The sequence below is a fragment of the Drosophila subobscura genome, chromosome J, assembly GCF_008121235.1.
Source record: "Drosophila subobscura isolate 14011-0131.10 chromosome J, UCBerk_Dsub_1.0, whole genome shotgun sequence".
NCBI classification, from domain to species: Eukaryota; Metazoa; Arthropoda; class Insecta; order Diptera; family Drosophilidae; genus Drosophila; species Drosophila subobscura.
In genome coordinates this window covers 17,474,055-17,490,378 of record NC_048532.1, presented here as the reverse complement: position 1 = coordinate 17,490,378, position 16,324 = coordinate 17,474,055, and the positions used below count along the sequence as shown (strand labels likewise).

The following is a 16,324-nucleotide window of genomic DNA, read 5'->3' as shown; positions in this document are numbered from 1 at the left end:
ATTTAACAAACAAAAAAGAGCGTAGGGAAACACACAACAACAACAACAGCAACAGCAACGAAAAGAAGAATTAAAAAACAAACCTTGGCGCTCTGGGCGACTTTTGAGCCTCTCGCACAACTGAATAATTAAAATTAGAAGCGGAAAAGTAAATACTCGCACAACAGCAACAAGCAAAGAAAAAAGAAGAACAAAAAACACACACAAAAAAAAACTAAATACATTTCAAATAAAGATCCCGAAACTTTTAAGGCACAGGCACACAGACACATAGAAACAGTCATGTGTGTGTGTGTTGTGTGTGTGTGTGGGGCATAAGTATGGGTAGGGCACACAAAGAAACGGTGAACTTATACAATCAACAATTTTTCATTTCATTTGATTGTGTGCTTGTGTGTGTAGAGTATGAGAACAACAACGACAACAAACTGGACTACAAGAACAACAAATGAACTTTGTACCAGTGACAATCATGATAATGATGATGATGATGATGATGTAGGGAATGATAATGATGAAGTAGTTGTGTGATCTTGCATAGCAGCAGGATTGATGTATCATCAAGCAACTGATTGATCAAACTGATCATTGATCATTGATCGTTGATCACTTTGAGGTAGCTGAACGCAAAGAAGTCGCAGATTGATCGTACTTAAGCTGATTTAAAGCTGATCTCCTGCTCTAAAGTTTCCAGCCAATCCAGTGGCATTATTGCAAAAAGATAGAACGACTTTTCCTAGTGTCCAAACAAAGGCAAAGATAAAAAGGTGTGAGAAGCCGTTTCGTTGTTGGTCTACTGCTGATAAGCCCCTCTCCACTTTGGCGGCGTGCATTGAACTAATTTGCTCGTTGTTGTTGTTGTTGTTGTTGTAGACTGGTTTCCTTGGTTGGTTTGTATTTTTTGTATTTTACTTTTACTCGTACAAGCTCTCTGTATATTTATTTAAAGCGCAAATGTTTTAGATACGACACAAATGTTGCTGCGAGAGAGAGATAGAGCAGTGGCAGAGCGGGTAAAAAGAGAGCAGAGTAAACTACAACAACTTCAACAAAAATTACAACAACGAGCAAAAGGCAAACTTGCCTATCAGCCCCTTGCTTTTGTTGTTGTCGCTGTTGTTGTAGTATTATTCAGTGCGTGTGCTCAGCATTTAACTAAACTGGCACACACGCACACCCAAACGGCACTCACCAACACTCAGCGACATTCACCAACACTCAAAACACACGCAGCACGGCACAGCACGGCACACACCGAGTCAGTCAGGGCCCCGTCGGCGACATGTGTGCTTATATAATCGTCTAATGGCTTTGTTTTTTGTAAGTATTGAATGCAATTTGTTTAAATTTTACTTTATTATGCACAACTCTCGGCAAGTTGCTGCGACTTGCTGCATCAGTGTCGTGTCGCATGTTGGTGTATGTAAATGCAAGCCCCAAAACAGCTGTTCGTTCGGCAGCACAACAGAAAACAGCTGTTCGAATGCAGTTATGTCCTACACGAGGCAAAAGAACGGGCACAACCCGAAACAAAAGAACGAGAGACAGGCAGACAGACAGCAGCAACGGCAGAGAGCAGAACAGCAGCGACAGAGCCGAGCAGAGGCAGGCAGCAACAGTAGCCAGCAGCCATGCGGTCCTTTAAAGCTTTTTGGGAAACCTTTTTGCGCACCAAAATATATCAAGTATACGCCAAGCAGACATCGGTGAACGATGGTCATGAGGAGAAACGTGGGAGAGGGGGGAGCGGAGCCCAGACAAGGCCAGACGCGGCGCTCTCTCGCACACACACACACAAACACACAGCTTTGGCGCTCTCTCTGCCTCTCTGTTTGAGTTGGTTTCTCACTCACACAAGCTCACCCACACGCGCAACAAGTTGTTGTTGCTGCCTGCGGCGCTGTCTCTCTCCCACTCACACACACACACACACACACACAGACAGGCAGTCGCGTGAACTCTCTCAAAGTTAGGCGCCGTTAGCCCTTGCTCTGCTCTGCTCTGTGGCGTTGCCAGACTGTTGCGGCCCCCTCAACCGCATTTACTGTTATTTTGATGAATGATATTTTTAATTCGATAATTAATCAAGGTATTTTTTTCTGTCGTTGTCGTAATTTGAAACCGATTACCATGAGGTTAGGGTTGCCATCCCCTTCCCCTTCCCCTTCCCCTGTTAAGTACAAAACTATGCATGGTGAGCGCGCGGGAAAAACTAGTGCGCAAAAAGAGTTTTCATTGTCGTTTACGCCTTCCATATGCCCCCAGCCCCCCGCCACAGCTACACGAGTAGTACAAGCAGACAATAATAAATAACAAAGGCGCAATATGCGCAGCTTCAATACAGAGCCGCCGACAGATACCCGCCGCACAGATGGGCACCGCAATGGACGGACATGGAGAATAGTTTGGTTTGGGCTTTATTTCGCGGAGGGTTTCACGGGAGGCAGGCGCCTCTTTTTTTCGAGACTCAAGTTTGCAATGTGCTGGAATTTCCCCCTACCCTAAGTCCCTACGCTGTGGCTGTGTGTGTTCTGGCTTGTAGTTGTTGCTTTTATTGTAGTTTTCGTAGTTTTGTAGTTTCTGTCTTTCCATTATATTTAAATGCGCAATTAAGATTGGCACAGCCCGTGGCAAGGCAAGGCAGCAACAACAACAGCAACATCGAAGTATCCACCAAATTGAACCAGTTTGAGTGTTACGCATTTATCATCCGTCCGATCGAAATCGTATAACCCAAATTCACCAACAAAAGATCGCTGACTGGAGCTTAAAAAAAGAAATAAACACGAGCTAAGATTTAAAATAATTCTGATTTAGGGTAAAATTATGTTAAAGTCCCAAACACGTGCTCCATAATCATGGCAGATGGATGGATTTAATACTAATTTAGTTATAATTTTTGAGCTTAAAATTAAGGGAATTTCGTAACCATATTTTGGGCTATATTTTCACGATGATTTTGGTACTTGAAAATGCTTTTAGAAGTGCCCAAAATGTGCCATGGGAACCTCTCAAATAATAGTTATAATCCTTTTAATCCTCACACCCTCTAGCGAAAACTGTACCCCTCACCAATCCAGTTTTCTCCCCTAAAACGACACCCTGTTCTGTGCGCGATGTTTTACGACATTTGATGGCTTTTAATTGACCAGACTCGGGTCGCACATGTCCGACGATAATGATCCGTTAGTTATTTTCGTAAAGACAACATTTTATTTATAAATCTCTCAGCAGATATTTCTCAGTCTGGGTTCTCTCTCTCCCCAACGATTCCCTCTCTCTGCCACAGTGTCTGCCATAATTAGGCGCACAGTTGGCGCAATTAAAATGATGGCCAAGTCTTTTACAAACTTTGCGCCTCCAGGCAACGTCATCGAAGAGCATAAATAATCGTAATCGTAATGTAAATACAGAGAACAAATGCCGATTATTAACAAGATCAGAAGAGGAGCCAAAAAAGAACAGATTAGGAGCGGAGGAGAATGCTGCTGGAAATCGTTTACTTTTCCTTGTTGGCTCTGACGTATGTAAACGGCGCCCCGGACCCGAGCCAATTTCGATTTCATTCAGCTTCATTCAGCACTCGATGACGTACAGAATGGCCTCGCCCCTCCACTCCTGCCCCATGGCATGGGTTACACTGCCGCAGACAGACAGACAGACCCGACAGACAGCCTTGTAAAATTTTGTGCGTCATTTGGTCTGTTGTTTTTGTTCACTTTTCTCGCCACTTTCCCTTTGGGGGCAGTTTGTTGTTTTGTAATTTTATCGCTGACGCCGCATCTCCCAATAGTACCAGGCCCTACACATCCCCCCCACACCCCTAGATGCTAAACACTCTATGAGTATATCCATAGATATTTGCAAAGCGTGCGTCGTGCGTCATAGTTGGCATTTTCCTTGTAAGTTTTTGTAAAAAGGCAAATTTCCACATTTTTAACGACCCTACAGATGGAGCGGTTAGCTTATTGTTGTGGCATTTCCATATTTGTATCCATAAATAGTGCCCAACAAAGTGTAACTAATCTGGAAGTACTTATTACGAATCCAGCATCGATCTGCGGGTAGGTCGTTGCTCGCTGGCTCTTGAGATTCACTCATTGAGTTTCGCCAGAAAGCGACATCAAGCGTCGCCAGTGACTAAGCCAAAATGACCCTCCCTATATGTAGGCAATCGTACATTCCAGATACATTTCCATAGCTGTCCGTACAGCTGGTCATAGGTTCTGTTTCTGTTTAGGTGCTGTGACTCAATCTGTAAATGTGAAATACTAATTTCCCATTCCTGGAAGCAATCAAAGCGCCACAAGTCTACAAAACATGTGCAAATATCAATACAAAAAGTTGTGACTGGAAATTCTGCTTAAAATGCTGTGAGCTGGGAAAAAGCTGTAGAAAATCCGTTAATGGATATGCCTTAGCAAATGCAACACTGGAATTAGGCGCTTCTTCTGCTCATCTTTTAGCCCTTCCCTCAGGGCACAAATAAGACCTCCATTCATTCTCTTTGTGCATTGGGATGCGCGCTGCCCTGCCCTCTCCATGTGCTCTGCCAGCCCACACGTACTCGCGGTTGTGCTCGCATATCAAATCCTATATAATCCGTGGATGAAAATCAAGCGGGCATTCATGCGACTTATTTAGACACTCGTTGTAGTTCGACTTGAATGAACGTGCTTGTGCTTGTGCCGTTGTTGTTGTTGTTGTTTGGTTTACTTCCGTTATGACTATATATGTGTGTATGTGTGACCATGTGTGTGGGTGCATGCGCCTGCATGTGTGTGTGCGTGTATTATGTTTTTGTCGTTGCCTCGGATTTTTCATTCATTAAATGCTACACACACACACACATGAGTAGCGATTGCGACGACACGCACACATGCTACAGAGCGGAGGCACTCCATACATACATGTACAGAATTTCATTCATTCATAAATATCATGCAGCAACAGCAACAACAACCGCCTCCACCTCTTCCATCGTCACCGCCTGCGCTTCCCACCTCCGCCTCGTCTGCTTCGTCCGTCTCGTGTCATCGCTCCACAGTTGCGCCTCAGAAGGGTTGGGCGTTCCGTTTGCTGCTGCTGCTGCTGCTGCTGCTGCTGCTGCTCTTTCTCCACCTATTCCCCCACACCGCACTGTGGTTTCACTTCCATTTACCCAAACGGTTGCTTGCTTCGTTGCATTTTATAGATTTGTTCTAAATTTCAATGAAATTTCATTCAGCACGCATAACCCAGCAACAGCAACAACAGCTAGCGACAGCGACAGCACTATTTACTGATAAGTTCGGAACGGATCCGTATCTCTATCGTTTGTCGTTGTTTGTTATGGGGTCAGAGCCCCATTCAATACGTTTAGCTTCAGGATGGTGGATGGGGTGGAACTGAAACTGTCGCAATCGCCAGAACATAACACGGAGAGATACGATCCGATCCCAATCCCGATCCTCACCCCACATACATATGTATGTATGTTTTGGTGTACTATATACTGGATGTAGTTTATGAATGAATGAATGAAACCCACACTGGACGGCACGCTCACACACACACGCACCCAGTAACACTTATGGAGCGTTGAGTTTTTGGTTTCGGATATGGTCACAATATATCCGGCCTGGCCGTATATTTGTTTGCTTTGCCCCTGGTGTGTGGGAGGAGGTGGGGGGGATTTATATTTATATCGTAAGGGCGTTGGATCTTCTTTAGGGTCTGGTCTGCTGTGGCCTGCTTCTTTTCGCTCTTCCTTCCTTCCTTTTCCTTCATTTATTCTTTCTTTCTCGTTTGTTGGTTTGTGTTTGCCTGCCTCTGCCTCTGGCTCTGCCACTCACCAAATGCAGCCGCGCCGCTCACTTCCTCATTTGTAGGGCCAACCGCACGCACAGGAAGTAGCCGGAAATGCTCCGCACTTGGTGCATTAGTCACTTTTGTTTTCACTCTCTCTCTGTCCTCTACCCCCTCCGCATGCCTAGACTCTGTACTTGCTCCGTACTCCCTCCTCTCTGCCCTTGCTCCAGACTTTGGCTTCCGTTGATAAAACGCATGCCTCCTGCCTCTCCCTTTGGTCGGCTGCTCTCTTCTCCTGTCTCCCTTTCACTTTGCGCTATTTATGGCGAAAGTGTTTGGCGCTCCGTTTGCTGAGTTCAATAGTGCTTTGAACTTTAGCTCTCTCTGGCGCTCCTTCTCTTTCTCTGTCTGGCTTTCGCTCTTTCTTTCAGCCTGTTGCCTGCCTTCCGCTGCTCTCTCTGTCTCTGTTTCATTCTTCATCTTCTTCCCTTCCGAGTCTTTCTCACAGTCGTTGTCTGCGGCCTCCCCACCCCTATGCCTGCGCGTCTGCCTGAGAATGCATCAAAAATAGAGCGGCACATTGTCTGGCTGCATTGAAAAGGGCGTGCAAGAGTAGGAGTGCAATGGCAAAGTGTGTTAATATAAGGTGACGCATAGACAGACGAACCGCTCTTGCGGTGGCTGCAAATTTGTTAGCAGTGCACTGCAGAAACACAAGGCGAGAAAGTGTGAGAGAGAATGCAGACCAATGATCGCTACTGCTCCACCTTGTACAAATACACCTTGGACTAGGGCTTGGGAGTGTGGGATTCTGAAACGATGAAGAGTGTGAGACGAAAGAGGAAGAGTGGGAGAGAGAGAGTGCACAACTTCCGTTGCGCGAGACTTACGCAAAAAGACGTTAAATTTATGAATATGAATGAGCAGATGCTTGGCTTGTTGGCGTCGTCGTTGTCGTCGTAGTCGTCGCAGCTGCTCGCAGTGACGTCGACGGCGCAGTCGCCCCCACATTGCATTTGATAATGGGGTGGGGAACAGGGCAGCGAAACTGGGGCAAATGTCATTAATACATCAGATCCGGACATGGAAACGGGAAGCAAATCATGCGTTGACAGCGAGCGGGAGGTGGAGAGCGCACACGAAGAGAGTGTAGGGGGGACCGTGTTGGTGGCAGAGGCGACGCCCACATTTGGGGGGCACAGCCTACATACGTTGGACAACCGGGTAACTCCGACGACTCCTACTTGGCCACATCCGATTGCAGCCAGTTTGGTGTTGCTGTTTGTTGCTGTTTCTGGCATGTGGAATGTGCTATAATTATGGCAGCCTCACGGTTTTCTCCTACGAGTATGTGTGGGCTCAGGAAGCAGCACAGCCGCCGCCTAACATCTTCAGAGAAGCAGCTGCAGCGGCAGCGGCAGTGGCAGCACCCCGGCGCTTTTGAAGCTGTCGGCGGTCGGTCATAGACACAGACCCATGAATAGTACTACATGGCACCACAACTGGTGGCATGTGGGTCGGGTTAGAGTGGGGTTGGAGGCTTGCATGCGCTTTCTTTTGACTCCTCCAGCCACCTCCTCGCTTCCTCATCAGCGTCGAGAGTCGGCGGCGTCCGTCGGGCGGTTCGTTAGCGGGCCAATTGTTGCTCTTTTTCAATTGACGCTATCCAACACTTGTATGCTAATGCAAACGGCAGGCAGGCAGGCAGGCGTTGCCATCAGCCTTACTGTGGATCAAGAATGGTGACCACGATACCCTTCATTATACAGCTGTATGTTTTTGCCCGTTTCGTTCCACTGTGCGCTGAACTGAAGTTTCACAGTTGCCGTTGCAGTGGCTGGCATTTCGCCGCAGTCTTCTAGATGGCTCTCGAGTGTGCGTGTGCCCATTGCAGCGGTGCCGGCATGGCGGCGTCGTCAGTGGCTTATCTAACCTGGCGGCGGTGCTGCACCATGCACAGTGCACCGTGCACCGTGCACCGCTCGACAACTGCAACAGCAACTGACGAGACACTGTTAATTTTGTTGTTTTTTGTTTTGTTTTTGTTTTTTTGCTGCCCAGTTTTGTTTTTCCTGCTGCATAAGTCTCTCATGCATAAAATTGTACACGACATAATTTTTCATGAAATGGCTGGGATCCTCCCGTTGCCGCAGCCACAGCCGCAGTTGCAGTTGCCAGTTGCCAGTTTGCAGGCCGACGTCGTCAACGGGGTCTAACTAACCTAAGTGGTAGGCCCCCGGGTACGTGGCTCGCTGCTCTCCCTCTGCACTGTATCTCCGTCTCTGTCTTTCAGTGGTGCGATCACCCTGTCCTGTCCCGTTCTTTTGGGCAGGTTCGGTGCACTTTTTGCCGGCTGACCGCGCTCACTCGAGTAGAAATTATGTGCAATTTGTCTAGCCAGGGGTCTAGAGCGGCAGCCACAGCTACAGCTGGAGCTGCCACCGATTTTCATTCCACTTAGAGTTTTTGTTTAATGATTGGTCAGCTGTATGCGCATCACGTGCTCCCCATTAGATCGCTGGTATTAATCATTAGGTTCGGCTGCACATTGGGCCAACATTTTTATAGAAATCACAACTCAAATAATAAAACGAAACTCGATTAAATGCAGCACTGAATATTCCAGTTCTTATTTTTCGTATTTTTGCCAATTTATTCGTCTGTTTGTCCCAAGGTGCAGCGCCAAAAGTAATTACGCTTTCGAGTGGTCTGGTTGGGGGGGTAATTCTTGAGGCCCGGTTCTGGCTTCTTACGTTTACGATACCGTTGACCATGCAACGGCCGTCGGCATACCGATGCCTTCGCGTCATAGGTGGGGTGGCACTTCGAGTGGACGGACTCGCCCGCTGATAAGGTGTATTAATTATTTATTTGGTCTTGACGCTGCTGTTGATGTTGTAAATAGTACAAACAGTCGAAAGTCCAAAATGCTTTTGATTAGGAAATGTTTTCCTGTTGGTGATTTTCTATTTCTTTTTTTTTCTTTTCTTGCAGTAAGAAACTGAAATTACAATTTCCGCTTGTCGCCCTGGCTCCGGCTCTCGCTCCCTTTCTCGCGCTGTGGTAAGTGTTAAGCATGTGACTCAAAAATTGAACATTTCATGTACCGCCCCACACCAGGTATGTGGGTATGGTCGGGGGGTACGCTTGCTTGCGATGGCATCACATGTCGTTTATAGTTTGGCCTTAAATGGGCCTATCGTGGGCATTTTGATAAGCCGTAGATTGAGCGCGTGCTTTGTCTGGGCCTCTCCTCTGCCTTTGCACCGCTGTTGTGGGACAGGTGTGTGTACACTTTCGAAATTCCAGAAATTCTTGCGTCAAGTAGCCGCCGCCCAAGCCTTATCATTCCGACGATCATGCACTAAGCGTGGTGGGCCTTCGTTTACGTGGATGGTGGATGGGGGGGCTGCGAGCTTGTCAATGGATTGCATTGATACTGGAACAGTTGGCTGGCTGGATTATAAACGATCCTAAATACACCTGGCGCCTGCTGAATTCAAGGAATCGAATGCCAATCAAAACTAAAGGTGCAAAAACTATGACAAATCGAACAAATTTATGAGGAATTCTCGACAGCACTTTGTAGTTTTTGATTTTATAGAAAGTTGCAGGAAATTCCATAAATTCCACGCTACTTAAGACCATTTCCAGGTAGCTGTCATAAAACTTATACGACATTTTCCATGGCAACGAGCTAGTTCCAGTTCCAATTCCAGTTCCATTACGATCTCCAGCTAACTTTGGGGTCTCTCCCATTGTGGCATTTGATATGCATGTCAGACGCGACATGCCCTGCCCGGCCAGCGATCCTCGTCCATATAAATAACATGTAAGGCCTATGGAATTTCCTATAAATAAGCTCATGACGAATATAACAAAAATTCCCTATCCAACCTAGGCCACCCCCCCTCCTAACACACCCCTCCCCAGCACAACGACAATGCTATGTTTTTGCTTGTTGTGTGTGTGTTCGTGTGTGTTTGTTTTTTTTCGCTGTAAATGACCTCGTTCACATAAAGTTCAGAAATTCCATTTACAAACTTGTAATTGAAAAAATCCACACACTAGAGCGGGACGCAGCGAATGACGGTGGCGGCGGGTGGGACAGAGATGGAGCCAGAGACAAAGTCAAACACGTTGGAATTTGTTTTTTTTTTACCGTTCAATGACGAATTTTTGTTAGAGTTCGATGTGTGTGTGTGTGCGTTTGATGGTTGTTTACAAAAAAGAACGCCACCAGCTACACGCACACACACACACACTCAACACACATTCCAAAAAAAAAGACACTTACGAAAGCCACAAAAACATTTTATTGTTCGTAGATTACAACATAAAACAAAAAGTATAAGAAGGCAAAAGCAAGAAGGAGCAGGCGAATTGTATGAATGAGCAGGAGAATGAGCGATGAATGAGAAGTGCGAGATTAGCATAAGCAAAATACAGACAAAAAAGAACAGTAGAACGGAATAGTAGTAGAATTAGTAGTAGACAATTAAACCCTATTCCAAAGGCAACAAATGCAAGCCCAGCGAAAAAAAGATGTTGCGACAAAATGCAAAAGTAGCACACAGCGACAGCACCGAGATATAGCAGCCACAGATACAGATACTTTTCTTGCCGGCTTGGATCGGTTCATAAGATCTGCAGAGTGGAAGGGAGGGACGGCTGGCGGGGGGTCTGTGGCATGAACAGGGGCAGGGGCCAGTGTCAGTTTGTTTGTGGAATGCCGTTTTGTAAGTTTCTTATGCTACGAGTCAAACATCATGGAATGGAGCAGCACGAGAAAACATAGTGTGGTTCGTTTTAGTATAAAAAAAAACTTTCTAGCACACCGATACGACACACGGACACAAATGCAGATACAGCAAACACACGCACACACTAACACACGACGTACAACTTTTTCGAACTGCGCAGGCGCTGCCGCGGCGCTGATTCTGCTGTAGTCGCTGCCTCAGCTCAACCGCTGCCGCTGCGCTGCCTCTGTCTCGGTCTCTGAAAAAGACGCTAGCAACGAAAGATCGCGTAAAAGAAAAGACAAATTTTCATTCAGTAAATCTAGCTACAGCGCAATGGTCGTGTTCGCTCCGCGTTGTACGCTTCGCAGCCTGAAGTAAAGAAAAAAAAAAAAAACCATTCTCGAACGGATGTTAAAAATATTAAACAAATAAAATTAGATAGTGTGAACAGTAAATATTAAAATGCAATAAAGTATGCGGCTGAAGAACAACAGTGGCGTCCCCTCTCTACGAACTTTAAGGAGACTGACGACTCCCCTTGGACACGGCGGCCCCAGACAGACAGACAGCGGGGCTACACGCCACACCAAAACTTGTGCGACCGCATTCCAGAAAGTTCAAATAACGAAATGTTGAGGAGCGAAGCGAAGCGAAGAGGAAAGTCTGCTGTGGCAGTGGCGGCGGCATCGTGGAAAAATTAAAGTTAAACTCGACTCGTGTCCCTGTAGCTGTACTCGTATGTGTGTTTTTGTGTGAGTGTGTAGTCTGGAATGCGGTTCCGTTCCTGTGCGAAGAATTAAGCCAAATAGAACTCACGTTTGCGAAAAGTAACAAGAAAAATGTCTCAAAAACTGGTTTTCATCCAAAGACTTTGTGTCGTCGCTGGTTCCATTGACATCCCAGGAGCCGCTGCCCCTCCTGCTGCTGCTGATTCTAACCTCTAAGCCAGGGCCAGTCCACATGGGTAAGCTCTTTGGAATTTGCCAGCACACACATCTGTACGTAACATGTATGTACTTGCATGTATTTGTGTGTGTATGTACACTGTGAGAGATACAGAGAAGCACAAAGCAGAGGCTGGCTGGTTACAAGATCGACTTGGGATCGTCTCCATCTTCGGCTTGGAGCGAGGCCACAGCGAAGTAAAATATTTATTGGCTGAAATTGGATGCTGCGCTTCTCTGTCTCTGCCCGTGTGTCAGTGTGTGTGGCGTCTATTTAGAAATTCAAATTGAAATTTTTCAAGAGTGAGTCATACGAACGTTCTCTCGCTCAATCTCGGAGAGCGTGGGTTGAGCGGCATACCAGTTTTGTTGCTTTTTTGGTGGACTTGGAGTGGAGTTTCGAGCCGAATTCGAATCCTAACCTTCATGGGAATGGGAACGCAGTACGGTCATATCACACATAAATTGAGCGCGCTCTCTTGAAAAAGTTGCATCACTCAGCATAAAACGGAGACGCGAGACAAAAACAACAAGAGTCAACCACCAGCATAGAATGCGGCTGCCAGACAGCCGCCGCAACAAAAAAAACCAGAGCAGCAAAATCAAGAAAAAGAACAGAGAGAGGGAAGAAGAAAAAACCAGTGGAAGAACCGTTTTACAGTGCAAGGCGGCTGGCATGGGTGAAGGAGGGCGAAGCAACAGGCGAGCGAAAGACCAATACAAGAAGGGGTGAAAGGGAGTGCAGAAAATACACTCGAAGAGAAAAATAGTAGGTATTGCATTTGGATTAATTTAGTATGGTTTTATAAGTTTGTAATAACGTGTGGTTAAACTTGACATTCGGAATGTAATAAGTGTTGGAGTACCAACTCTTTGGACTGGTGTACTTCTTGTACCCCAACCAGGCCCACACATACACTCGCACAGTGATCCCGTTTGTTTTGCAGCTTGCCTTCACCTTCTTCGTGAAGTGAAGTAAAGAGTAATGTCAGCAAAAAGGACAGCAACAGAAAATTAGAGTCTATCGTCCGTGGACTCACGCACGCACCCCAGACTGTTTTTGGCCGTCATTGCGGCGGCGACGCGATTTCCTCTTTGACTTCAATTTCGTTTCGTTTCTGAGGGGGAATTTGCATACTCAAACTTAAAAGGGGAAACAAAGAGAAGTTGCTGACCGTTTTTCTCTATTTTTTGTTTTATTCCACATCATAAATGTCAATTAAAAATGATATTTGTATTATCAAGTTCCGCAGGCCCTGCCCGGCTGACGACGATTCCATTCCATAAAAATGTGCTATAAAAAACTAACGGTTAATGCTACGGTCTGCTGAAGTTCGTGTGTGGCTGGCTGGTGGAAAAAAAGAGTAACAACACAAAAACTATTCCTCTGTCGTCCGTCGGCGCGGCGCGGTGCGGCGCTGTTTGGTGGCCGCTCAATAGAAAGTTTGTGTTAATAAAAAATTGGAGGCACACACACTCGGAGAAAGACAGCAAAAAGCAGGAGGAGGAACAACAGAGAGAAAAAATACCTAAAAAACTTAAACACACAAAATATGTATGTCGAAATATAACAACAAAAAAGAGTGAATGAAAAAATGTTGACCTAATTTTATGCTGCGGCAGAGCAGTGGCAGCAGAAGCAACAGCATCGCCATGCCCAGTTGCTCTTGTTTATTTCACAGCGGACAGCCGACGCTAGCAGAGGAGACAAGACAGCAGCAGCAGCAGAGGCGCATACTTTCCCACACAGCTTCCCATTCCCGTTCCCCCCTTCCACAGCCTTTCCCCATTCGATTCCATTCCCAGCAGCGTGTGATCATCGCGGGAGCAGCGCCAGGGCTCCCTTCGCACGGCACGGTGCGGTCGAACAGCTGGAACGATGTCTAAATAATGATTGTTAAATGGAGATTGTGTTGTTGCTGTTGGCGCAAGGCATTCCAACACTTATACAGTTGCAAACAGTGAAAAAGACAGAGAGAGATAGAGTACAGTGGGGCGCGCCTGCGCAGCGGCTGAGACTATTTTTAAAGCTGTTAAGGTAAGAAGTGCGGTCCTCCTACTCCCACATGCATTTGATAAACTTCTGCTCCTACCCACACCTCATCATCATCATATCATGCCCACCCTGCCCTGTGCTTGCATCACCCTTAGCCCTCCCCTACCTGCAGCTGTCTCAAGTCTGAGATATTTACAGTTCCTTCAGCCTCAGCGCCACTAATTGTGTGCTATTTCTGTAAGATCATTCTTCTTCTCACTCTACCTCTACCACCACCTCTCACTCTCTTCTGTTTCTCTGCTCGGTTTTAGTTGGTGGCGGCGGCGGCGCGCGTGTGAAAATATTTAGGCTACGAAAGGTATTTTTATTCAGCCTTTTTTTCTCCTCTCACTCTTGCACGAGCAGCGAGCATATCTTTTAATTTGCGCCTGCTCTTTTTTCGGTTTTTGTTTCTCGTTTAAAGTGTTAACTGGCGGCATATAATTTCGGTCGGGTCGACTTGACATACATACATGGTAATTATAGTTATTAAATGTGAACCAGAGCCCAGGCACGTGCTTGAAAACTGTGAAATATATAGTATATGCATACGTGAATGTGTGTGTGTGTATGCAATGGGGGGAAAAACGGAAAACGAACGAAAAATGTTTGGGACTACTCCACCAATATATGATTTGACTACGAAACCGGTTTTCGATTTGGTTTGACTGTTTTTTATACAAGTGAGATCATTTTGAAAGCTGATTTTGTCAATGAATACCACATTCCACATTCCAATGGTTGTTGTTGTTCGTTTTTTGTGTGCCTACACAACGCCATAACGATATCGTGTAACAAAGCTTTGAACTATTGCCGACGACAGACGAGTCGGAGTCGGAGTTGCTGATGGAGTTGGAGTTGAAGGTGAGTACAATAAGCTTGGAATGCAGCCAGAGAGCAAGCCAGCCTGGGAGAGAGTAAGCTTATGGGACAGACGGGTTGCGCCTGCGCAGTCTCTCTCTCTCTCTCTCTTTCATTTCTTTTGTCGTTTTGCTGTCACACCAAGGTGAATCGGAGCTGGAGTTGGAACTGGCACTGGAGTCGTAGTTGGAGCTGAAAAATGAGAAGACAGCATTGGAGTAGGGGGTGGGAGTGGGGGTTGGGTCGCTTGTGTAAAGGCAAACAACATTCCAGGCATGCCAAACAACTTGATGACGGTATTTGTCTGCCCTGTTTGTCCATTACAAAAGCCCTTTTCCAGTCGTAAACGAATGATAAGAGATCCCCCGGCCAGATAAGCGATATGTGCAGCCAACTTTCAGATCCACCGCTGAACGGGTGTCAACGGGCATGTGGCAATGGCCTCTCCTGGAGCAGCAGCCGCTCCCTGCGGATCGGAGCGGAGCTCACAATTTTCATTCATGAAACGGCCTGCCTGCGCCAGTCCAAAGTGGAGCACAAGAGGAAAGCTATGCGCCCGAAAAAAGTCGTGATAAACATATTTACCAATTGATTATTTTCCAACACACAAACATACATGCATACTATGTACATATACATATGCATGTATGTATTTGTATGTAGAAGGTAGAGGGGAGACACAAAAAACACTTACATAAGTAATGGCCTGCACATAGCACATGCCATTGGAGAGCAGAGCTCGCGCCAAGGTGCTAATCAGCATATATACACGCTTCATACATAAATACATACATACATACATACACGTACATACAGTGATGTGACTGACTGTCGTTGGGATTTGGATTTCGTATTTGGAATGGGTCTGAGAATGAGAATGAGAATCGGGGGATCGGTATTTGGTATTTGGATTTGGGGTGACTTTCTAAATGCCCCTACCCCTGCCCTTGCCCCTGCCACTGCCCCTCGTGGCAGCTGCAGCTGTTGCGTGTTCCAAGAATTTTTCCAAACTGCCAACTGGAGCGACGAGCGACACACTCCAAAGCCAGGGGGCAGCATAGAATGCGTTTTGTAACTAAATTTAAAGACACTTTTTATTGGCTTTGGGGTCGGGTCTCCCTCCTTCAGGTATACTGCAACGATTTGGACTGACGGATCTGAAATGGAAATGATATTGTCAGCGGAAGAACAGGAAAGATTAAGGAACAAGAAAACTACGAGTATAAAATGTATTTCCCATTTATAATCTTGCCTGTTCCTGTTAACATATGTACACTGAAAACTTACTCCACCATTATTGACACCCAAATGTAATAGACATAGTCCATAAATCTACCCAATAAGCGTCTTTTATCTCTTTTAAATTTCTAAACAAAATGTAAAACCAAACCCTAAAAGATTTGTAAATTTAAATGTCCCAAAATCTGTTGATAATTAACAATGAATAAAGCGAAACTATTCCATTTAGATGAACAATAAAGGAATTTTCATTGGCGGTCATAAAATGCGTATAAATAGAATCGGCCCAAATGGTTTTGTAAATGGCCAAGAAACAGAAATAGCCGACCGGGAGAGAAACTTCAGTCGGGCTTAGCTCATCGCAACGCATTCCGCGATTCCTTCTGCTGTTTTTTTTTTGCATCGATTGTGTGGACTGCTGTGGAGTGTTGTTTAAAATGCGGCACGTATCGAAAGGCAGGCAAGTGAAAGAGAGGCAGCCACACCACAGACAGCTTGCAGACGATAGACGGCAGTAAATGTGTCTCCGTCTCCGTCTCGGTCTCAGTCGCAGTCGCAGTCTCTTGAAATGAAAACATTTCACAATCCCGGATACGCATCGGTATGCGGCTGCTGCTGCTGCCATAAAGCTTTGGCCTCAACAACTCCATGCAGCAAAACTCACGGACTCCAACCAAAGAAACACACCAACACGCACACACACACACTTA

At 46.0% G+C, this 16,324-nt stretch overlaps 1 protein-coding gene and 1 long non-coding RNA gene across 2 annotated transcripts in view; one reads left to right on the top strand and one right to left on the bottom strand.

Annotated features, from left to right (window-relative positions):
* LOC117893759 overlaps positions 1 to 5,594 on the bottom strand; it is a 48,146-nt gene extending 42,552 nt beyond the window's left edge. The window contains exons 1-2 of the mRNA XM_034800498.1: positions 5,580 to 5,594; positions 5,105 to 5,111 (exon numbers count right to left, since the gene is read on the bottom strand). The gene's annotated coding sequence lies outside the window, so the exon portion shown is untranslated. The remainder of the gene's footprint in view (positions 1 to 5,104; positions 5,112 to 5,579) is intronic.
* On the top strand, positions 706 to 13,042 carry LOC117893775. The gene is made up of 3 exons (XR_004648819.1): positions 706 to 1,320; positions 8,785 to 8,853; positions 12,725 to 13,042. It is a non-coding gene; the product is annotated as an uncharacterized LOC117893775 (long non-coding RNA).
* The last annotated feature ends 3,282 nt before the right edge of the window (positions 13,043 to 16,324 follow it).